Source organism: Protopterus annectens, chromosome 8.part0 (genome assembly GCF_019279795.1).
Source record: "Protopterus annectens isolate FY-2018-M chromosome 8.part0, PAN1.0, whole genome shotgun sequence".
Taxonomy (NCBI): Eukaryota; Metazoa; Chordata; order Ceratodontiformes; family Protopteridae; genus Protopterus; species Protopterus annectens.
The window spans coordinates 335418124-335443363 of record NC_056741.1 but is presented as its reverse complement, the minus strand read 5'-3'; the positions used below and the strand labels follow the sequence as shown (position 1 = coordinate 335443363).

Sequence of the window (25240 nt, the reverse complement as noted above, 5' to 3'; positions counted from 1 at the left end):
AATGCTTTGATCCACTAACCCAACATGAAAATTAGAGATTGCTGCCAATTGGACTTTAACTGTAGAAGAAGAAGATCCCGATTGAAAAATCTCTGCTAAGAAGTCCAAAACTGAATGCAGTGGAGCAGTAAAGGGATCTATGTGTTTAGACTTTGCCCAGAAAGAAAAACGTTTCCACTTACTAGCATAAATCTTTCTGGTGGAGGACTTTAGAGAAGCTACTATGATGTTCCTAACAGGGTTAGAGATCATAGGAAGCCTGGCTAAGGAAGGAAGTGGAGCAACCAAGCAGTGAGGTTGAGAGAATGAATGGCCCGGTGCGGATGACCCGACTGGTGGGTCAGAAGATCTGGGACTGGGTCCAGATGCCAAGGCTGGGCCAGGAGATGATGATGCAGGGACGGAAAGTAAATTTGTTGAGGCCAGTAAGGGGCAATGAGGATCAACTTGGCTCTCAATACGGTAGCTTTCTGAATAACTTGTGGTATCAGTGGAAATGGAGGAAAAGCATACAGAAGTCCCCGAGGCCAATCCTGGGTTAGAGAGTCTCTCGGGGAATGGCCTGGTAGAGGAAAGAGGGTGAAGAAGTCCGGGCATTTGCTGTTTTGGGGTGTAGCAAAAAGGTCCCAGGAAGGGAAGCCCCACTTCTGAAAAATCTCGTCCACTACCGATTGTTTGAGAGACCACTCGTGTGGCATGACAATAGCTCTGCTCAGTCTGTCCGCTAAGAGGTTGGATCTCCCGGGGATATGCGTTGCTATCAGAAACCGATGAGAGGAGATCGCCCATTGCCAAAGTCTGAGAGCTTCTCGACACAGTGGGTAGGACCTGGTCCCACCCTGCTTGTTGATATACCAGACTACAGACATGTTGTCCGTCTGAACTGCAATAGTCTCTAAGGGAAGAAAGTCATTGAGGGCTTGCAACGTTAAAAGCACTGCTCTCATCTCTAGGACATTTATGTGCAGATGGTATTCTATGGGTTGCCAAGTCCCATGGACCATCCTGCCCTGATAATGCCCCCCCCCCACACCCGATCAGAGAGGCATCCGTAGTGACTGTGGCAACTGGAATTGGGGGAAGAAACAGTCGGCCCTGATGGAGCAGAGGAGAAGACATCCACCAGGTTAGATGACTCTTGCACGACTGCGTGACAAAAATCTCGTGACTCATGGGGAGTTGCTGGAATGACCATTGAGCGAACAACATCCACTGCAGAAGACGCATGTGGAAGCAGGCTAATGGCAGAAGAACAATGGCCGCAGCCATAAGACCCAGATCCTTCAAGACAAATTTGGCTCTGATCTTCTTGCTGAGTAATATGATCCAAACATACTTCTGAATGTCCAGAATTCTTCGTTCTGTGAGTCTGGCTGACATGCTGACACTGTTTAATTCTGCGCCTATAAAGGTAATAGATTGGCAAGGTGACAGAGAAGATTTTTCAAAATTTATTGAAATCCCCAATTGCTTGCAGGTTTGCAGAGTGTGGTCTCTGGCCTTGAGAAGTTGATGCCTGGTGGTGGCGGAGAGGAGCCAGTCATCTAGATACGGAAACACCTGGAATCCTTGATGTCTCAGATGAGCCGTAACCACTGCCATGCATTTGGTAAACACTCTGGGGGCTGTAGTGAGGCCAAAGGGCAGGGCTCTGAATTAAAAATGACTGGACCCCAGCCGAAAGCGGAGAAACCTTCTGGAGCGCCTGTGAATCTTTATATGATAGTACGCATCCTGAAGGTCTATTGAGCACATCCAGTTGTCCTTGCCCAAAAGGGGTAGAATGGACTGAAGCGTGACCATCCGGAACCTTGCCTTCTTGACAAACTTGTTTAGTTTGCTGAGGTCTAAAATTGGTCTCCAATCTCTCGTCCTTTTGGGGACCAAAAAGAATCTTGAGTAGGTGCCGGATCCTACTTGGTCTGCTGGCACTATTTGGATGGCTCTTTTTGCTAGGAGTTTTGATACCTCCTGTTTTGCCAATTCCCTTAGACCGGGTGAGACGTCTGGAAGGGAATGATGAGAAACGGGATACCTCTCGAAAGGGATATTGTAGCCCTCGGATATGATCGACTGTACCCATTTGTCTTGAGAGAGGGAACGCCAGGCTATTGGGTACAGCGACAATCTTCCCCTGACTGCCTCCAAGGGTGGGCAGTCGGGCAACACCTCAGGGATGCTGGAAGGGTTTATCAGGGAGAGTCTCCCTGCTACCCTGATTCTGCGGACCCCCTCTGCCCCTAGGGCGGCGCCTATTATTATTACCCCCTCTGCCTCTGGGGGTAAACTGACCACGTGTGTCCGGCGTGACTCCTTGAGATTTACGGAACCACATTTGCCCTCCCTTCTGACCCTTCGGATAGGGTCTTGAAGGGGTGGAGAAATGGACTCCTACGGCAGAAAGGGTCTTGCCGTCTTGCTCACACCTGGTCAATGTATCCTTCACCTGAGGCCCGAACAAAGCCGAACCGTCAAAGGGGGTATTGGTGAAGGACGCCTTAAAAGGGTCTGCAAAATTACAAAGCCGCATCCAGGCCTGATGCCTAAGTGCCACTCCTGTGCCTGCGGCCCTACTCGCCCCATCGGCTGCATAAGAAATGAGCCGCATGGAGGAGTTAGTCAAAGAATTGAGGATTCCTAGCTGTGAGGCAATCTTTTCCTGAGCCCCAGTCGCCGAAGGATCCTGAACCACTTCACCTAGTTCCTTGAGAATGTCTCTCTGAAGTCTGGTAAAGTGACAAAGGTAGTTCAGCAAACGCATAGCAAAGGTCGCTGAAGAAAACATCCACTTGCCGTACCTATCCATGGTCCTAGAATCCTTATTAGGAGGATGGACAGGCACAGAAGGATCAGCAAGTTCCTTCTTAGTGGCCGCCGCCACCACCATAGCATCAACAGGGACGCCCTTAGAAAGAAACTGTTTGTCTGCAGGGGCTGTAATGAATTTGGAGGGCCTCCTAGGAACTGGTTCCACAGAATCCGGGGCTGCCCATGCCTTCCGAGCCACTACTTGCATGAGTGGGTCAAAAGGCGGAGACACCCAGGAGGTGGAGGGTCGAGATCCGAAAGCCTCCAGGTATAACGACTCATCCTTGGAGGGGTTAATGGAGGGCCAGTTCCCCCTCTGCTTAAAGAGTTCCAGGATGTCTGAAAAGGAGACATCCTCAGAGGGGGACCGTGGGGAACCCTCTGACTCATCTAAGTCAGTATCTGATGTAGTAGACTCAGGGGAGTCTGTGTGCTTCCTCTTACACGTCCTCTTATGCGGGGGTTCTGCTGCAAGATCAGGAGAAACCTCGGAAGAGGAAGTTCTTCCCAATGGGGAAACCTGGGGCGATGGATCTCTGGGTCCGGGAGCAAGAGACTGGCAAGAGACATCAACAGGCACCAAAGATGGAGGAGCTAAAGGAATAGACCGTTGACCTAGCTCGGGGGCTAGGACACTCCTCATCACCTCGAAGGCTCCTCTCCCAGGGAGGCCAGAAGACTCCTGCTCCGAAGAAGCAGGAATCCCCGGCCCCACCGAAAGAGAAGGCTCCAAAGCCAATGTCGGTGCCGAGCTCACCAATGCCGAAGCTCCAAGAGGGAGAGCAGGGTCGGACAACGGTCTGATGCCACTCGCCCCCCTCAGAGCCGACAAGGGAGACTCGACGACCGGATCCCTCCAATGAAGGTCTCATGGAGGAGATCGGAGCCGAAGACGTCGGAGCCAAAAGGGGGAGTATCGGCTCCGGCGCACCCACGGTCACCGCTCCGAGAAGCTCCGGCTCCGAACTCTGAAGGAGAGTCGGAGGAGGAAGTTCGGGGGGAAGAGAAATAGCAGACGTCTGTTGAGATGGGCTATGGAGCATTTGGGCTAGTGCCTGTGACTTCAACAGTCTGCTTACCACTCTCTCTAAATCGTGGTCTGATAGCCTGGAAGATCTTGAAGATCGGCTCCGATGGCTCCGCTCCGACAAAAGAGGAGATCCCGGTGCCGAACGAATCAACTCCAGGGAAGGAGACCGAGATCTCTTCCTGGATGGAGCCATCGGAGCCGATGACCCCTCGGCTCCAGATGGAGCCGAAGACTTGTCGGCTCCAATACTGGATAAGGACACGTCGGCTCCAGCCGGAGCCGACAAAGTAATGGGTATTTGTGTGTCGGGGCCGGACGGAACCGACACAACAATCTCCAAAGTAGAAAGATCGGCTCCAGCCGGAGCCGATCTCGACTCCGAAGGAGTCGGAGCCACAGCCGAAGGCTTAGAAACTACAGCCTGGGCTCTAGATGGCTTAGAGGGTTTAACCGACCCAGCCTTGGTCGGAGAACCCTCTGGCTTTAACAAGCCATGAAGAATTAATTTATTTCTTCGTTCCTGCAGGACTCTCTGGCTAAAGGAGTGACAAATGGCACAGGAGTCCTGCAGGTGTAAAGGCCCCAAGCAATACACACAAGAAGTGTGACCGTCTGTCAGAGACATTTTCTGACAGCACGAGTCACACTTCTTGAAGCCTGAGACCTTTACCTCTTTAGACATAATAATGTCCAAAAACAGATAGACACAACAGTCACACAGTTAATCCCCAAAAAACACACACACACAACCTGACAGGAATTAACTGAGGGGGAGGCTTAAGGCCTGAAGGAAATAAATCCTAACGTAAAGGAAGGGAATATAGGGTAGGAGATAAGTATAAGTATAAATAATATACCCAATAAAGGACAAATAGGAAATAAGGGGGAAAACTCTGACTAATCTGAAGAAATTGAAACTTTACCTGAGCTGGTAAAAAGGAGACCTCTTCGCGAAGCGGCAAACGAGATCTGAGGTAGTCACGCCTTGCATCATGGGATATAGGGTTGCCTCGAGCTGGTAAAATGAGTTCTCGAGCTTAGCAAGTGCCGAGTCGGAGCCGAGGATCGGCTCCGAATCCATCCAGCAAGAATGAAGGCGAGTTTGACAACTTAACATCTTAAGTTCTATCACATAACATCAAACCAATTAATTAAACAGTACTCATTCCTTTCAAGTTGTGAATAGTTAAATACACTGGATATATGTATGCATGAATAAATATATATTATTTAAATTAAATGTTTCTATTAAATGTCCATGTTAAGCCCATGAGGTGATAAAGTACCAAATTTCAAGATAAACTTTGATGTCAGTGCTCAGAGATGAAATTCACAGCCTCCTTCTCCATATAATAATTGTGAACCAAGCATACAAAATTTAATGTGTATTTCAAACCAACCAGTCCTTCATTTACATGAACAGCTAATAAATTCTGAAAATTTTTAGAATGAACATTCATAATATGTTCCTGTATTCTTAATTTTATAAGTTTTAGCTCAAGGGATTAGGGGTATGATCTGTTAATGAGCTACTTCTTGTAGTCCATGGACAGATTCCCTCAGCATCCATTTGCCTGCTCTGTTACTTTGAGCAAGTCATTTAACCAGATAGCTCTCTTAGACAGAGTGTGAAAAAGTCTTATGCCTGTTAACAAACACAAATGACTGCATTTTCTGTTCATGTCATCTAATCTACGTACAATTTAAAACTATAATGTTTACTTACTAATCCATACATGACACCAGCAGAGTCCTTTAATCCTGTATTTCATATCATTAATGCTCCCCTATATGCCAGACAGTCACCCAGATTCACTATGCCCTGCACGGAATGCAGGATCCGTGCAGGAGCTCTAGCAGGCAATATGTCTACAGTGCGATCCGGGAACAGCCTGCAGGGGCGTGCACGAGAGCTCCTGCACTAATCCTGCACGGACTAAGCCCTTGTATGCAAATCACCCCATTTGCAGGAGAAATCCATGCAAATGAGGTGAATTTGGGATCCAGGAAGCTTGCAACCGTCCGTGCACGACTACTGCAATCTGCAGAAATGTATTCGGTTAGTAACCGAGTACATTTTTGCAAAATCCAAAACAGAGCTGTGACAGCTCCAAATAAAGGCTGCATATCATTGAGGAAGCATGCCAATGGCCAAGTATAAGGCCATTGACACAGCAAACAAAACAAAAAATAAAAAAATCAACTTTTATTTTTTTTCAGCCGATCTCGGCTGTTTAAGCATAGGGCAGCAGTGCGCAAACGGGATTGAGGGGAAAATAATAAAATAAGCCTAAAATAAGCATTCTAACTAAAATCAGTATTCTGCCATGCAAATCAATGGCAGGAAGAAGACAACATGGCCAGTGAGTAGTGGTTGCTAAGGGGGGAGGCTCAGTGTGAGACATGTAACTATGCATTAGCAGGCAATCCTATGCAAATGAGGGGAATGATAGTGAATCCCAGATTTCCCCAGCATACGAGTCAGGTCCCAACATTGTAAGAGAAGGAATAGCTTGGTGCAAGCCTAGGAGTTAGGTGACATCATGGGGGGGTATGTCAGGCATACTGTAAGCAGATTGGAGCCCTGTGGCTCGGGTTAGCGCCTAGCTTAGCACAGCTAAGCTAGGGGGTGTGTCTAAACCTGCCTAGCACTCTTTACAAAGCCTAAGCAGGTGTGCGTGCCACTCACTGGGTTTTACAGGAGGAAAAAAGAAGTTAAACCAGGAAATAACAGCAGTGTGTACATTTGAGCACTCTGTTTGCGCGGCACGCACATGGGCTTAAAAAGGAAGGCAATGGGAAGGGAAAACAGCAGTAGGAAGGTAATCAAGGAGTACTAGCTTAGCTGGCAGGTGAAATGTATCAGAATCAGCCAATTACACAGGCAGCAGACCAGCCCAGCACAGAAAGTACAGTTGTGTACACCTACCATAAATGTAGATGTTTGAGTGTCTTCACTGTTGCAGTCATGACTGTAGGGTTCTCCCCTGCCAGCAGGCAGCCCTTGGTCGGCCAGAATCCCAAAGTCTGGGTCCGGCGTCGGCTGTTCAACCATGCTCCCTGACGTCAGAGCGCCAGGAGTACAAAGCTGACAGCCAACGCCATCTTCTCCAGTCTTTCTTGCCCCAGATGTCAGGAGTCCCAAAATGAAAAAGGTCCCATAACCTATGCAAATACACCTCAGAAGAATGGTGAAAAAAAGAACTACACAAAAGTAAAAACAAGAGGGGACAGGAGGGAGGGAAACCCAGACTGCAACAGTGAAGACACTCGAACATCTACATTTATGGTAGGTGTACACAACTGTACTATGTTCATCGTGTTTCACTGTTGCAGTCATGACTGTAGGGTAGAATCCCAAAGCTGAAAGAAAGGGAGGTGGTCATAAAGAAGAAGGGGTGGCTAAAAGGCCCTGCAAGACTGCAGCGGCAAAGCCTGCCCTAGACTTAGAGTAGAGAGGTAGATTGTAGTGCTTAGAAAAAGTATGCACTGAACTCCAAGCTGCAGCTTCCAAAATGTCTTTGGTAGGAACTCCTCTGAGGAAGGCCGGAGAAGTGGCAGCAGCTCTGGTGGAATGAGTCCGTATACTCCCTGGGATTCGCTTTCCATGGTGTGAATAACAAAATCTGATTCCATGAGCAATCCATTTAGAAATGGTCTGTTTTGAAATGGCTTTACCTTGGGAACTTGAAGCATAAGAAACAAACAATTGTTCTGATTTTCTGATGTCCTTGGTTCTGTCCAGGTAAAAACAAAGTTGTCTGTGTACATCCAAGGAATGTAAGATCCTTTCCCCTTTATTTTGAGGAGTGGGGATAAAGGTTGGCAAGTGGATAGTTTGATTTAAAGCCACTTTGGAAACCACCTTAGGCATGAAAGTAGGATTAGTCCTCAAAGATAAGGTTCCACAGCCATAAGAGCTTGTAACTCTGAAACCCTCCTGGCAGAGGTAAGGGCTAACAGAATAGCTGTCTTCCAAGATAAAAACTTGATGTCAGAAGAGGCAGCAGGCTCAAAAGGAGGCAAGGTTAGTTTTTCCAAAACATAGTTGAGATCCCAAGCAGGAATGGGAGGAGATCTAGGAGGTCTTAAGTTCTTAGCTCCTCTGAGAAACTGTCTCATGAGCTGGTGGGAAAAGATGGGAGGGTCTGTATTATAATGAGCAGAAATAGCAGAGGCATGTATCTTAATGGAAGAGAAAGAGAGACCCTTATGTAAGAGATCTGTCAAGTAAAGTAAAATTAAAGTAATGTTAGGAAGAAGAGGATCAGAATCCTGAGCCTGCATCCAGGAACAAAATATTTTCCATTTTCCTGCATAAGATTTTCTAGTGCTAGGACATCTGGCTTCTAAAATGACATCCATAACCTGCTTGGGTAGTAAAGAAGAAATCAAAGGTCCTGGATTAACCAGGCTGCCAGGCAGAGAGTTATGACATGAGAGTGAAGAACCTGACCCTGATGCTGGGACAGAAGGTTCGGAGACTGAGGTAAAACCCAAGGGGGCTCCAGGCATAGGTTTTTTAACTTTGGATACCAAAACTGCCGAGGCCAATTTGGAGCCAGCAAGATTATCATCTTGAGCTTGTCCTGTTTTATCTTCAATAAGACCTGTGGAAGAAGAGGAAGAGGCGGAAAGGCATATCCCGAGAGATTCCTCCAACTGAATGACAGGGCATCCACTTTCCAAGCTTTTCTGTGGAAAGTCCTGGTGCAAAAATTCTGTAGTTGATGATTGAGATGGGATGCAAAGAGGTCTATGTGAGGACATCCCCAGACTGCTGTTATCATCCTGAATATTTTGGTGTCCAGCATCCATTCGTGTGGATCCGAAAGGTTTCTGCTCAGACTGTCTGCCAGGAAGTTTTGTTTCCCTGGCAGAAACTGAGCTTGAAGATCCAGATTGCAAGCTAGAGCTGTGTTCCATAGAACCATGGCTAGTCTGCAAAGGGGGTAGGAATGAGATCCCCCTTGCTTGTTTATGTACCACATAACTGTGGTGTTGTCTGTCCGTATTAGTAGTTGTCCTGGTTGTAAAAGATTCCTGAAGGCCAATAGAGCTTTCTGAACGGCTAACATTTCCTTTAAATTGATATGCAGGTGCTTCTGATCCTTTGTCCAAAGGCCCTGCAGACAGTTGCCCTGAAAATGGGCTCCCCAAGCATAATCCGAGGTGTCCGTGGTTAGAATCTGAGTGGCAGGAGGCAGACAGAAGGGTTTCCCTTTGTTTAGGGCACATGCCCTGGACCACCAAAGAAATTCCTTTTGAAGGCAAGGAAGGACAGAGATCAGTATGTCTAAACTGTGGCAATGCTGAGACCATACACTTTTTAGGTACCACTGAATTTTCCTCATGTGTAGTCTTGCATATGGTACGAGAAGGATGCAGGAGGCCATGTAACCCAAAGTCTGCAGGAATTTCCTTGCAGATAGTTGAGTTAAAGTTGCCAAGGTTTTGAAAGTTGAAGCCAGCTGTAATTGTTTTTCGGATGTCAGAAATGCCATCTGGGTTGTGGTGTTTAGAAGAGCACCCAGAAAAGTTATGTGTTGTGATGGTGTCAAATTTGACTTTTTATGTTTACAGAGAATCCCAGGAACTTGAGGAGGTTCTGTACAAATTCAAGATGCTGCAGTAAGACATCCTTGCTGTCTGCCTGAATTAGACAATCGTCCAGATAAGGGTAAATTTGAATTCCCTTGAGTCTGCAGTAAGCTACTACTGGAGCCAGGCATTTGGTGAAGACCCTGGACGCAGTAGATAATCCAAAGGGCAGCGCAGAGAATTGAAAGTGCCTTGATCCGGCTTTGAACCTGAGGTATTTTCTGCGATCCTGCCTGATGGGAATGTGTAAATATGCCTCCTTCAAATCCAAAGTAACCATCCATGAATCCTTGGACAGCATTGGAAGTACCTGCTGTAGAGTAAGCATCTTGAATTTGGGAATCTCTAGAAAGGTGTTCAAGACCGACAGATCCAGTATGGGTCTCCATGAGTTTTGCTTCCTTGGGACTAAAAAGAGCCTTGAGTAAAAACCTTTTCCCATCTCTGAAAGTGGAACCAGTTCTATGGCATTCATAGCCAAAAGAGCTTCCACCTGGTTTAAGGCCTCCATCCATTGATGCTTTGGAAGGTCTGGCCATCCGCTTGGCCTTGGCAAGGTATGAAAATGGAATTTGTAACCTCTTAAAATCACATCCAAAACCCACTTGTATTGGGTTATTTGAGTCCAATTTTGATAAAAACGAGAGAGTTTTCCTCCGAGAGGGGCTTCCAGGCAAGAAGTTCCTGTAGCCCAACAGAGGGCGTCATTGAGTTTGTTTCCTTTGAGTTTGTGACCTGTCCTCTCCTCCCCTAGGGGTGGAAGCAATCCACTGTCTTGGTCTATAAGAGGCTTGAGTTTGAGGCCTTCCTCTGGAGCATCTATATCTACCCCTCTGAGGCCTGTCTGAAGAGGGAAAGGACCAATTTTTTGAAGGCCAATTCCTACTAAATCTAGGTGGCTGTACTTGTAAGAAATCTTTAACTGTTTGCATGGATTTCGCCTTATCCTCCATCTTTTTAATAACCTCTTCAGCTTTTGATCCAAACAAAACATTATGCTGAACAGGAGCATCCAATAATTTTGCCTTTACTTGTTCAGGCAAATTTTGTTCCTTTAGTCATGCATGCCTTCTAATGACTGTGCCAGAGGCAGCAGCCCTACAAGAAGCCTCCAAGGCATCGAATCCACAGTGTAAACCATGCTTCCCAACTTGTTCAGTGGCATGCAATAAGTCATGTAATTCCTTATCATCTGCACAGAGAGAAATGGAAGTAAGCTTTTGTTTTAAAAAAGACAAGAGAAATTGCTGGTATTTCAGCATATGAAACTGACAGTTTAAAGCCCTAACAGACAAAGTAGCAGAAGTGTACACCTTTTTGCCCCATCTTTCTAGGGATTGAGAATCCTTTTCAGTAGGAATGGGATTTTTGGCAGAAGCGGCCTTAACTCCCTTAGTACCCTGAGAAATGGTTTCAGGGTCAGCAGAAGGGTTCTTGTATAAAAACTGGTGGGAATCAGGAACCCTGTAATATCTATCAGGCTTAACAGGAGCAGGAGGATAGGAGTCAGGGGTTGTTAGCCTCCGAAAAGGCATCATCCACAATGTCCAAAACAGGAGGAATAGCCAGGGGTCTATGTTGGGGAAGAAGAAGAAAATCCCTCAGTCTTTTCTTAGATTCCGAATACTCCTGTCCTTCCCAGTGGAAATGTTCCCTCATTTCATGCAAAGTTTCCCCAAAAGAGAAATCCTCAGGGGGAGAAGCTGACGGAATGGATTCCTCAGCATCAGAATCCTCATAAGGAGGGAAAGAATATTCCTGGTTAGAAGAAGAAACTGAGGAAACAGAAGCCTGATCAGAAGAATCATAATAAACATCCTGCCTTGGCCTTTTATCTGGAGGGGGATGTGAACCCCTAATCATAGTAAATAAATCCTCCGCCATCTTGAACAACTGTTTCTGTGACTTGGGAGCCGGTTCAGAAGAGGCCTGTGTTGCAGTCTTTGATTTAGAAGGTGTCTTTGCCTTTGTATTTGGCTTTGCCTTTATTAGAAGCTGAGTAGGCCTGAAAACCCCTTCGGAAGCCGGTACCTGCACAGCGGCTCCGGACCCATCCGAAGGAGCATTGTCCGAAAGTCCTGCAATAGAAATATTTAAAGGCCTGGTTGGCACGTCATGAGAGTCCGTTTCGGCCATCGGTTCTGAAATGGCCGACGACAGGGGCTGCAAAAGAGCCTCACTGACGACGGCCGAACCTGAAGCTGACTCAGCTTGTGTGCTATCATCAGATTTGGACCTCGGAGGCCTGTCTTTATCCTTGCAACGTTTGTGAACTCCAGTAGCCGGAACTGTATCCGACGACATTTTGTAGTTAAAGCACCTACCGAAGTAATGAAAAGCAAAATCGTACCTTCGCTTAATTGTACGTTGATTGAATCTAGCACAAAACCGACAAGTAGCTACGTCGTGGTCAGGGCCTAAGCAAGGAATACAGTAAGAATGAAAATCCTTATGAGGTATTTGCTTCCCACATGAAATACAATTATTAACTTTTTCTGACATCGGAGTGGAGCAAGAAAAAAGTTTCCCCAATGGGGTACTTAGCTTTGAGTGGAGAAGAAAATCTTCAGACTGAAGTTTATCAAAGAAAATCGTCAGGAGTCAGCCGACCGGCACTTGCAAACTGCTATCACCGCACGGCAAGAAAGACTGGAGAAGATGGCGTTGGCTGTCAGCTTTGTACTCCTGGCGCTCTGACGTCAGGGAACATGGTTGAACAGCCGACGCCGGACCCAGACTTTGGGATTCTGGCCGACCGAGGGCTGCCTGTTGGCAGGGGAGAACCCTACAGTCATGACTGCAACAGTGAAACACGATGAACATCACTACTATAAACTATGCAAACACCTATCCCTCTGGTTTTTCCACACTCTACACCACCGGTGTATACAAGCGGGGAAATTCTAACAAACAAACCTACAAAATGTTAAGGGCTGCAGCAGGCAACATAGAACAACATGTGCAAGAGGCTGAGGGTGATGAGGATGTGAATGCTGCCAATCAACCCACAGTAAGGAGATGGAGTAGAGTGTACAGACCCAAGGTAACCTGCCAGGGGCTGCATGAGCTGGAGATAGTGGAGCACTATAGGGCTGACAGAGACCTCCTACAGCAAATTGTTGAGCTGTGCTGGCCACACCTGACACATCAAACTGAGCGAGGGGAACCCATCACAGTGGATACCAAGGTATGTGTAGACCTAGGAATACTAGCCACAGGTACCTCCCAAAGCTCAACTGGGGATATCATGGGGATCTCACAGGCATCAGCATTCAGAGTATTCCACCAGTTCCTGGATGCCATGTCAGCACATGCCAGTGAGCACATATATTTCTTCAACACCTGTGAGGTGCTGACCAACAATATGCATCTCTTCCACCAAATAGCAGAATACCCTGAGGTAGTGGGTACTATAGACTGCAAGCACATATGCATCAAAGCACCATCTGGTGATCAGGGTAGGGTCTACATCAACCGCAGGGAATCCCCTCCATCAACTGCCAGGTTGTCTGTGATGCCCAGGGAATTATAATGAATGTGTGTGCTGGCTGCCCTGGAAGCTATGACGAATCCCACATATGGCATCTGATGCAGCTGTACCAGAGAATTGACAATGGGGACATCCCCTATGGTCACCTAGTGGAGGATGCTGGTTACACACTGGAGCTGTGGCTGATGACACCCATTAGAAATACACACACACCTGAACAAGAACGCAATAATGAGGCACATGCACAGACCAGACTCATAATACAGTGTGTGTTTGGGATGCTCAGGTCATAGTTCCGGTGTTTGAACACATCCGGTGGAGCCTTGCAGTACTCATCAGCTACATGTACCCAAATTGTTATGGTATATGCCATGCTACACAATATGATCCTGCAGAAACAGCTGCAGCAGGAACAGCATGGGGCAAAGCCACACAGCCCCCCAGCAATGCCAAGGCCTGCACAGAGTGACTCGGAGGAGGAACAACCTGAGCCTGTCCCAGTAGGCAGATGGAGGCATGCCCAGTAGGCAGATGGAGGCATGCCCAGTATGCCAAGGCCAGGTCAAAGAGACAACGCATAGCATATACACTGACACAGTAGGGAACCAGGAAATGACACCTCTCTCTGACTCGCACATATAGTAAAAGGGATGCCAAACATGACACTACCTCTGCTCAACCATGTATAGGGAGTGTACTATGTGCATCCGACATAGGCAGCCCTCCAGCACCATCTGCAAGTCTGGCACACCCTCAAGGTAAGCCAATCAACTTACCAATTGACAAATGGAGTAGAATTTGTTGTTACCTGTATCTATGGTATGGATGTGAGCATGCAAGGGAATTGGGTAGCTGAATGTGATGGCAGCAGACAGTAGACACCCATAGTGGCACCATGACAGCTGTAACACATATTGGAGTCACCACAGTAGCCAGTACTACACAGGATGACAAAACCCACTGCAGGAAATGCTGAGCAACATGTGTCCATATGACTCACACATGCCAGTCAGGGCGGTTTACATACCGAACAACAGTCTCAGCCAGCAGGACAGGTGTAGACAAACATAAACAGAACCTGTGCTATGGCTAACCTTCCCCCTAGGCCTACACAAACAGACTACAGCAGGTCAGGCAGTGGGATGGTAGTTCTGAAGGGTAGGAAGTCAGACACTAATATGTAGGGCAACCAAATCTACGATCTGTAGTACACTGGTATGCCTCTAGTCAGCATGACAGGTAAGAATACAGAATGAAATGGAGTACCTGAAATAAAAGTACACTTGTAGCAAATGTGTACAAGTGTCAGGTATGCCCCCCATCCGACGTAGTAACGTAAATACAGTTAGGTGTGCCCCCCCAATCCTGTGTAGAAATGTAGTAATAGTCAGGTGCGCCCTCCCATCCTACGTAGTAAAGTAATAACAGTCAGGTGTACCCCCCAATCCTGTATAGAAATGTAGAAATAGTCAGGTGTGCCCCCCATCCTACGTAGTAATGTAATAACAGTCAGGTGTACCCCCCAATCCTGTGTAGAAATGTAGAAATAGTCAGGTGTGCCCCCCCATCCTACATAGAAATGTAGTAACAGTCAGGTGTGCCCCCCCCCACTACTGTGTAAAAATGTAGAAACAGTCAGGTGTGCCCCCCCCCCGCTATGCAGAAATGTAGTAACAGTCAATGCCAAATGATTGATGGATACCCTGCAGAGACAGCATGCTACCTGTTGGTGTACAACACAAAGGTCAGCACTGCAGTACAAAATACCTGGACTCAATCCACACATTCAGTACAGACGGCCATACTGGGCATGCTCACACAATTAGAGAAATGAAGACAATGTCAGTCAACAACATACTGAAAGGTCATAATGGGCATGCTCACACACTTAAACACATGAAGGCCATGTCTGCAAACACCAGTGGACCAGACATATCTGGCAGTCACAGTTGTTAGTGCAGACAGTCATCATGCCTTGCACACACAGTGGATAGGAATACAGACATATATGTAAGGACAACACACTATACTAAGCCAAAGGTAGATGGACATAGATGTGTGGAAGAGGATGACTGTGACAAGGAGCCATCCAGGCATGTCCCACCCAGCACACAACCAAAGGGCCCCAAACACATGAAGTGCAGATGTCACTCACTGCAGATACTAGCCACCAGTAACTGTCAGCATTACAGACTATGTGGTGCACGTGCTAGCTGTGCAACATGACTGTACAAGGAAGTAGACATCTAGGAGCTGTATACACGTACGTGTGAAATATGACCCTGTGTGCGCCAGCATGTGGCGTGTCAACCCCTAGATGAATGGGTTATGGCCTATGCACACACACTGCCCTCTCCATAGCCCTACTATGACAAGGCTGCTGAGGTCATCCAATGTGAAATACACCTTTGGGAGAGTCGTATCTCAGTAATCTCTGTGGTGCGTCCATAACTGCGTACTGCTGTAGTGTGATAAACTAGTTAGGTAGGAGTTCTAATCCCAGACTTGGCAACTGTGTGTGAGTGAGTGTCTGCGTGTGTGTTTGTGTGCATGTCTGTCTGTCTCTGACTGTGTAGAGAGCAATGCTTTTTAGGGTAATCACACTCCCTACAATTCAAATGCTCAACTTTGGCAAGGCTGCTGATGTCATCCACCTAGAAATACACCTCTGGGAAGGTCGTAGCCCAGTAATCTCAGTAGCGCATCCCATAACTGCGTGCTGCTGTAGTGTGATAAACTAGTTAGGTAGGTGTTCAAATCCCAAATGTGGGCAAGTGTGTGTGTGTGTGTGTGTGTGTCTGTTTGACTCTGTCTGTGTAGACAGCAATGCTTTTTAGGGTACTCACACTCCCTACAATTCAAATACTCAACTTTGGCAAAACTGCTGATGTCATCCACGTAGAAATACACCTCTGGGAAGGTTGTAGTCCAGTAATTCCTGTAGTGCATCCTGTAACTGCGTACTGCTGTAGTGTGATAAAGTAGTTAGGTAGGTGTTCTAATCCCAGACATGGCAAGTGTGTGTGTGTGTGTGTGTGTGTGTGTGTGTGTGTGTGTGTGTGTGTGTGTGTGTGTGTTTGTGTGTCTGCCTGACTCTGTTTGTGTAGAGAGCAATGTTTTTTAGGATACTCACATTCCCTACAATTCATATACTCAACTTTTGTAAGGCTGCTGATGTCATCCACCTAGAAATACACCTCTGGGAAGATTGTAACCCAGTAATCTCCGTAGCGAGTGCCATAACTGCGTACTGCTGTAGTGTGATTTAGAACTGTGGTAGGGTTCCATCCCCACCCATGGGAGTTCTGGGTGTTTTGTGTGTGTTTCAAGGTCTGTGTATGGAGCAATGCATTATAGGCTAGTCACACTCAGTACATGTCAGATGGCCTACTTTGGCAATCCTGCTGTAATTCATTGTGAAATACACCTTTGGGGAAGACATTCTCCAGTAATCCTCATGGTGCATCCTATAACAGCTCCATGCAGTAGTGTGATATAGACCTTTGTTAGGGGTTCTATACTCACACATGTTGTTTGTGGATGTTTTATGTGTGTGTCACTGTTTGTCTAGGGAGCAATGCATTTTAGGCTAGTCACACTCACTACAATTTGAATGTCCTACTTTGCCAATCCTGCTGATGTCATCCAATGTGATATACACCTTTGGGGAAGGAGTACTCCAATAATCTCAGTGGCGCGTACTATAACTGTGTAGTGCTGTAGTGTAATAAACTAGTTAGGTAGGGGTTCTACTCCCAAGTATGACAGGTGTGTGTGCGTGTGCGTGTGTGTTTGTAACTTGTATCCTGTGTGGAGGAGGTTGTGAGTGTGTGACACCTGTGGCCAATGTGGAGGGGGTTTTGCATATTTCTTATATGGTGACCCTACTATATATCATAATGTCCACCATACAGGGGTAACAGATGTGAAATACCTGAGAGTGCAAAGCCATACCCATACATCTGACATCAAGGCCAGGCAATCACAGTTACCAACCTCAGTATTACCCAGAGCACACTCTCAACCCATGTCTCATACACACACACATGCCAAGACAACAGCCAATATGTGGGTAGTACACTGCATTTTGGCCACTGATAGTAACTATGGAGTAATAGGAGTGGGCTACAGAGGGCATGGCACCCTGTCCATATGTCCAGTATGCACGTACATGCAGACAGTGCACCTTCCCCAATGGACACCTGCAATACCTGTGGTGCCATCACATGTGACCCACAAAGGACATACCATGCCTGACAACTTGCCCTGTATGGACAGATGCCACTGACTCCAGGGAATGCAGTTAGCATGCTATCAATGTAGGTGCAGGGTAAACCTGCTATCTATTACCAGTTCCCACCACAGGTGGGCAAGACTGGCACATCTGATGATAATCTGTGTTCACAACATGGGCCAGACACCCCAGGTACAGTTCCACATGTCACTGTGCATGCATGTGGGAGGTGTGCACATCCCAGACACTGTCCATGTCATGGACTAAGGAACACATACATGGCAAGCGATGCACAGCATTGGCCACACACAATAGTCACCCAGGTGACTGGATGGGGGATACAATACCCAACTGTGTGGGCAAATGCAGAAACTACAGCCCTAAGCCACAATGCAGACCACTGTCATGTGGCCTGATGCCAAGGTATACCCATCACCTAGCCTTGTATAGCTGTCTGGCACAGTCGACCACCACACACCCATGCAGACATGCACCCATGCATGTAAGTACTGGCAGTGTGTGTGTGTGTGTGTGTGTGTGTGTGTGTGTGTGTTGTATGGTGCATATGATCACATCCACACTCACTGCAACCCCCATTGGCATACTGAAGCATGCTGTCTGATGTCAGATACCTCCCCATACCCTTTGCCCATACAACCTCCGTATGACCCGTGTGGTGCAAGTGATACCTGCACAGTGATGTGTTGTGGCAATCCCACTACTGATGAGTTGTAATCCTGGCACTGCCAAGTGTGTCAATGTGTGTGTGTCCCTGTGAGAGTGTGGCTGTGTTGACGCTAGCACCTGTTCATGCGGACAGGCATGTGTATGTCACCTACCATATAGCTACCATATCCCTGTTGCAGATGTCACTCACCATTACATATATGCTCTGTGGGCTCCACAACAGGTAACTCATATGGCACATCCAATAACTGCATAGAACTGTGATAGCACTACATAGTTGTCAGGGGTTTGATACCCTGTGCTGGTAGGTGTGTGTGACACAAACATGCTTAAGTTTTAATCTCACACCCCTCCCTGACTTGTCTTTGTTTCTGTCTGCCTCTCCCACTACCTCTCTGGTGGATGTGGAGACCTACACCTGCTTTGCTTAGGCAACAGCATGTGTATTTTAAGTGATGCTCATGATCAACTGATGGCCTCTGCATGAATTGCAGCCCTCCTCTAGCTGATTGCATGTGGAACAGCTGTGGTAACATTCTCATAGCCAATTGCATGGAAACACACTCCAATATCTAGGAACATCATGTTGGTGTTGGCTCTTTTCATTAACTGTGAGCAGGAACTATATCTGTTGTTTGGCAAACAGCATCTCAGATGGATTGGGGATTTACCTCTAACAACATACACTGTGGAAACAGGGCAACACACAGGAGGGGGATGTGCCTGACCTGACTAAACTGTAAGTGCTGCTATACTGCATTTTGAGTAATCCTGGTTTAACAGTGTGTGTGTGTATGGATATGGCTGTCTTACATGTCTCAATACCTGCCATGTCAGTTCCATGTTTATGAGGAATCCCCATCTGCAGGTTCATCTGCAGACTGGGCAGTGTGTTGTGCTTTTGGTTTCATGTGTTACTCATGGAACATCTATCTGTGGACTGCAGAAGGTAGTGTGAGGATTGCAGTCTGTAGATGGTGAAAGCCGTGACAGTTACTGACTTCATATCCCTCATAGGACATATGTTGCAACAAACCCTGTTACAACAGTAAATGTATAAGGTTATCACAGCAACATGTCAATATTGGCCCTGTATATGTGCTTCCAGCCACAACTCTGTCAAACTTTGTACATATGTCGTGCATGAAGAGGTGCATACGTGCTGTACACCATAATCAGTGTCATCATATCTGATAACAAGCCAGTGAGATATCAGACTGCTACACACATTATGTACAGTAGGGGTTATATTTGATTACATAACCTGGAAATTCTGTGGATGTTTGTACAGTACTGAGGTCTGTGTACTTCTGGTGAATGTCGACAGTGTGTGTATTGTTAATATGTACTTTAGCCTGTGTACAGATTGTGGTAGATGTCATTGTTCTAGGTCCCATCCTATCTGATGTTACATGCTGCTCCACTGTATGGTACCATATTGGCGTACATGTTTGTAGGGCCATACACACACATGTCCCATACCACAGACAGCCATCAGACCAAACTGTGTAGCAGCCCACTATATGTAGGGTCAGCCTGTGAGTGGCACATATGAGGATGGTGTTGAACAGATAGTCCATATACTGTATTATCATGCTAGCTTAACATATGTGGCTGTGGCTGTATTCACATTGGTTGTGGTTATGCACTTTCACACAGGCATATCTTACCCTGTGCTGTGACATGCCTGTATAGCCTGCTATATATGCAAGTATATGTGCATTTCCCAGAGGAGATGTAGGCCAGTGTCGAGCCTGTCTGCCTGTAGCCTGCACAGTGCATTGTTACATGCCTAGCAGCTTAGTGTACTTACCCAATGAGATGTCATGTGCAGATACTTGCCAGATGGACTGCTGCCAGGCCTCCTTTAACAGTTATGTATGTCAGACAGAGCAGTGGGATGCTGTACAGATGTATGTCAATATCTAGTGGGTAGTATGTGGCCATGGCACCCCTCTACCAGCAGTTATTATGTGTCAGGCCAGACAGAGGTGTGTGAAAGCATAACCTATGGTGGCAAATGTATATCACTCGTTATGTGTTATACCCATCTACATGGCTGTCTTCATCCACATTGTCAGGCATGGTTCATAGGTTCATAGACTCATAGATTAGTACTAGGCTAACTGCCCTTGCGAGCCATTTTAAGCCTAGCCAATTATCCCTTGTGAGACTCAAACCCTGCACCTTGCGTTTGTAAGGTAAACACCTTAACCATTAGGCCACCCATGGGACACATGTTTTGCACTAAGGGGTTATGTGTATACCTCTAGACTGTACAGAGTGTGTCAGAATGTCCACATATATTGGCCAATATCTCTGCTGCAGTCCACAGGGGCATTACGTGCTAGCAGTGGCACTTTACTATGATATCCTTAGGATGTCTGTCAGTAGCCAATGACATGTGATAAGCAGATGTGACCTCCCACACACACCATGTCTGTGAAGACATTCCCAATTACAGCAGCAATAGTCTACTAATATACCTGCTATACACACCTAACATCCCCTTGCACAATGACTTTGGGACTACAGAGGCAGGGGTAGGGCTACACTCCATGTCCAGGACATATGGTGAAAATATCTGTACATATAATTATCCAGATAGCCATATATATATATATGATTACACATGTGTAGTACTTCCAACTGCCAATGTTATGGCAACCACCTACTATAAATCCCTACATCATGTGGGCGTGGTCCCTTTACATTTCCTGTGTGATGGACATCCTTCATGTGTGTGGGCATCAGTGTTACAGACAGCAGGTAGCAATACCTCTTACAGGAGAACTGGCACACTCAGGGCAGCTACATATTTGTAGGAAGTTCAAGAACTACAGAGTGTGAGTAGAGTTGTGTAATGCTTTGTATAGTACTGGTGTTACAGGGTGTGTGTGTACATACTAGTTTACCTTGGAATGCAGTCTGTCTGCATAGCTCTCAACTGTGGGCCTATCTTCTTGGTGGCCGGAGGTGTGCATATCATGTTTTTTCTGTCCACCACACAGGTCCTGTATCAGATATTTCACTGGCAGTGTGTGTGTGTTGAGTGCTATCAGTACGTAGCTACATCCATTCCAGTTTCTAACCTCAATTCCCTGACTACGGGTATGTTGGAGACTATCCTGTAACACCAGCAACTTGCTTAGTGTATGGCAACAGTTTTCCACATATGTGCCTGTGTTCCAGCCTCTGTCCTCAACCTACATACCAAGCATTGCACATATGACATGCTGTTGGAGGTTGTTCTGTAGTGGGCTGTGAGTTTATCACACTGCCATTGCTGCCATCAGTCCACTGCTATTGTATTCCCCACACATACGGTGGGGCTGGGGCCATATATGTGTGGGCGTCACCTACACAATACATGTGTGCCCTTATGCACTCCAGAGGCCATTATATGTAAAAGTGGTATATTGCTTTGTATTATTGAGTCTGGGGGGGAGCACCATAAATGACCTAGGCTGTTACAAAATGTGGGGGTATCAAGAGTGAGCTGCCTTAAGGTATCTGGATGTACAGTACCGTATACTTCACCTATATTTACATTACTTACAGAAATTAGGCTAATGCAAGCCTACTGCCTCCTGCCATACAGACTGTTCTGTTTGTCAGTGTGCTTGTGATGGTGTCAGTTATGCCTTGAACAGTTACAACCCATTTGGTCACCTGACGTCTTTACCACCTAGTGATTTTGTACAGAGTGTAGATAGAGGCTGCTGAACTGTACATCTGCCTTACATACTGTTGATTGTTTGGTATCCTGTGGCCGAGTCTATCTTTACTATTGTACAATTTGGACAGCAACAGTTGTGAACCTTTTCAGACTACTGTATTAGTATAACTGTTTCACAGTTGCATTACTCTGTTTATATGGATGCCAGTGTCTGAACAGCTATATGACATGGCATATAGAACTGTAATAGTACACAATTACAGGTTGTCCATGTCTGCAAACCTGTGTGCGATGTTTTTTCCTATGACCTCTCTGTGGGTATATGTTGCAGGCAATGATTGTCATTTGTATAGGTGGCCCATACAGTGTCCAGTTGTTCAGGTGTTAACTGTAGGCATAGTGGCTGCTCCATATTGTGTGCACCTTCTACACATGTATCTTACTGTACATATATCTGAGTGTGTATGTGTAGTCACATGTATATCTATATATATATATATATATATATATATACGTATATGTATATATATATATGTATATATATATATATATATAGGTATATATATATATATACATAGGTATATATATATAAATCTATATATATATATATATATATATATATATATATATATATATATATATATATATATATATATATGTATATATATATATATATATGTGTGTGTGTGTGTATACATATATATGCATATCTGTATCTGCACATCTGTGTCTGTGTATCTGTATGCTGAGGATGATGATAGCTTCCACATTTTACATTTCCTATGGGAGGCAGACTGTACTGCATGATATGTTGCCAGTATTCACCTGACATCATACAGGTGAGATGTAGTACTGTTAACATCTTGTGCCCATGTCGTGTCAGGTCCTGGTTCTGGGATCTGCAACACTTGGTGGTGTATTGCAGGGCGGACGTGTTTGGCTGTGGGGGGTATGCCTATTCGTACAAGACGTATGGTGTGTCGGGCCTCTTAACCCCATTAACGGTGCATGCGGACATATTTGTTTTTGTTAATCTACCATTGCTATCGACAGATGTATGGCCATATATACCTATATAGATATATATATCTGCTTACATATATATATATCTATGTCCGTATATACCTACATAGATATATAGCTGCGTACACATATGTAACTTGCTGTGTATATGTAGACATACAGGTGTGGACACATATATGTGTCGATGTAGGCATTTGCATGTATATATATATGTTCATATATATTAATATATCTGTATATATTTCTAGATATATATATATATATATATATATATATATATATATATATATTTATCTACATATATAGATATGTTGTATCTGTTTAGATATTAATATATTTACACACACATACATCTAGATGTTGGTATGCATTCTCTGTACTGTTGCATGACTGGACTGGATGATATGCTTCTGAAAACATCATATTTATGTATATCTGGTATTGCTTAGTGGTAAATCACTTTGTCTATGGTGTGCAGGGTCCTGGGTTTGAGCCTTGCAGGAGCTGTTTACTTTGTTGCTAGGCAGAACACGGGCTGTGGATACAGAGTGATTAAGGCACGTTAAAGCAGTTGTAAGAGGGTTTGTGCAGAGGTAAGTACCGATAACTGCCGGTTACAGTTTCTTATACTCAGTTAGCTTCTAAATTGCTTAACCTGTGTAGGCATAGCTTACCCCAGTGCAAACAGGCTTAAACCCGCTTACTGCACTTACCCCCGTGCTAATTTCTTTAAAAGAAAAGAAAAAGGAGTTGATAGGAAAGTGGTGAAAAAAGGGACATAAAGAGAGAAAGACAATAGAGAAAATAGCCAGGGATGTGCAGGAAGGGTGTAGGGAAGGTCTATAGCTGCCCATTTCTTCTACAGCAACAGCTGTGCATAGACACTGAATTTGGGTGTAGATTTGGACACTCAAACCCCGGGGTGGGGGTGAGGACAACAATAATTCATTGTGATGCCAATTAGACTGGATTACATGTTATATCTGTGTCTGGTATCTGTGATTCATGTGTACGTACACTGTATGGGGTCCTGGGGACTGCAACACTTTATTACACTAACGCCTCACATCTGGCCTTACTGCAGTACTCCAGTTCACATATTTATGTTATGTATCTAAAACCGTTGGTGTAAACAAAGTCACACGTGAAGTCTATTGTTATTACCAGGGAAACATTCGTTCCATGCGGGACGACCCAAAAATTGGGTGACTTTCTTTGTGGTAACACCATGTCTACAAAGGTAAGCATGGCTGTGTTCATATGTGCATGGACTACAGTGTGTAGCAGACCTAAGATACTTGGGTAGGGACAATGTACAAGATGAGTCCCGAAGGGAGGAGGAGTGGAGGGTGGGCAAAGTGTGGTGGTGTGGTAGCTATGGGCCAGTAACCAGGGAAGGGATGGTAGCTGTGTGTCTGCAGCAGGGGGGGAGAACTGTGGGTAATGAATGCATGGGTCGAGGAGGGGCTGGGTTGGATGGGCCTGTACAGGTTACCCCGTCTAGTGGGTGGGGGAGAGGGGAATGAAATACAGAACAAATAAAACATAAAAGAAACATAACTTAAATTCCTATTTAAATAAAACAATTAAATTACAATAAACCTGGTTAGTGTATTGCAAGGCAGATGTTTTTGGCTGTGGGGGGTATGGCAATTTGTGCAGGACGTATATTGTTTGGGGCCTCTCATCCCCATTAACGGTGCATGTGGATACATATGTTTCTGTTAATCTACCATTGTATCTACAGATGTATGGCCATATATACCTATATAGGTATATATATTTGCTTATATATTTATATCTATGTCCGTATATACCTACGGGGATATATATCTGCCTACATATATGTAACTTGCTGTGTATATGTGGACATATAGGTGTTGACATATATATATATATATAGATATATACATATATATATATATATATATATATATATATATATATATATATATATGTGTGTGTGTGTGTGTGTGCGTAGATGTCAGCATTTGCATGTATATATATATATATATGTGTATATATATATATATCTATATATATATATATATATATATATATATATATATGTATATATATATATATATATATATATATATATATATATATATATATATATATATACACACAAACGCACACACACACACACATATGGATATGTTGTAGCTGTTTAGATATTAATATATTTACACTCACACATACATTTAGATGTTGGTATACATTCTCTGTACTGTTGCATGACTGGGCTGGATTTTATGTATCTGAAAACATCAGATTTATGTATATCTGGCATGGCTTTGTGGTACACCACTTTGTGTATGGTGTGCATGGTCCTTGGTTCGATCCTTGCAGAGGCTGTTTATTTTGTTGCTGGGCAGAACACAGCCCATTGGCTACAGAGTGCTTAGGGACTTTACAGCAGTTGTAAGCAGGTATGCGCATGTTTGCGTGGTGGTAAGCACTGCTACCTTCCGGTTACAGTTTCTTATACTCAGTTAGCTTCCACATTGCTTAATCTTTGTAGGCAGTGCTTACACCTATCCAAACCCACATAAACACGCTTACTAGTGCTTACATATACTTACTACTGCTTAGTTGTGCTTAGACCTGCTTACTGGTGCCTTATTCATTATGACACTGATACTTCACATGTGCATTTCCTGCAGTACTCTAGTTCATAAATATGTG

The 25240-nt window shown here is 45.2% G+C and overlaps 1 protein-coding gene across 4 annotated transcripts in view; it reads right to left on the bottom strand.

Annotated features, from left to right (window-relative positions):
• Nucleotides 1–25240, bottom strand: part of LRRC71 (leucine rich repeat containing 71) — a 2015367-nt gene that overhangs the window by 868296 nt on the left and 1121831 nt on the right. The window lies entirely within an intron of this gene.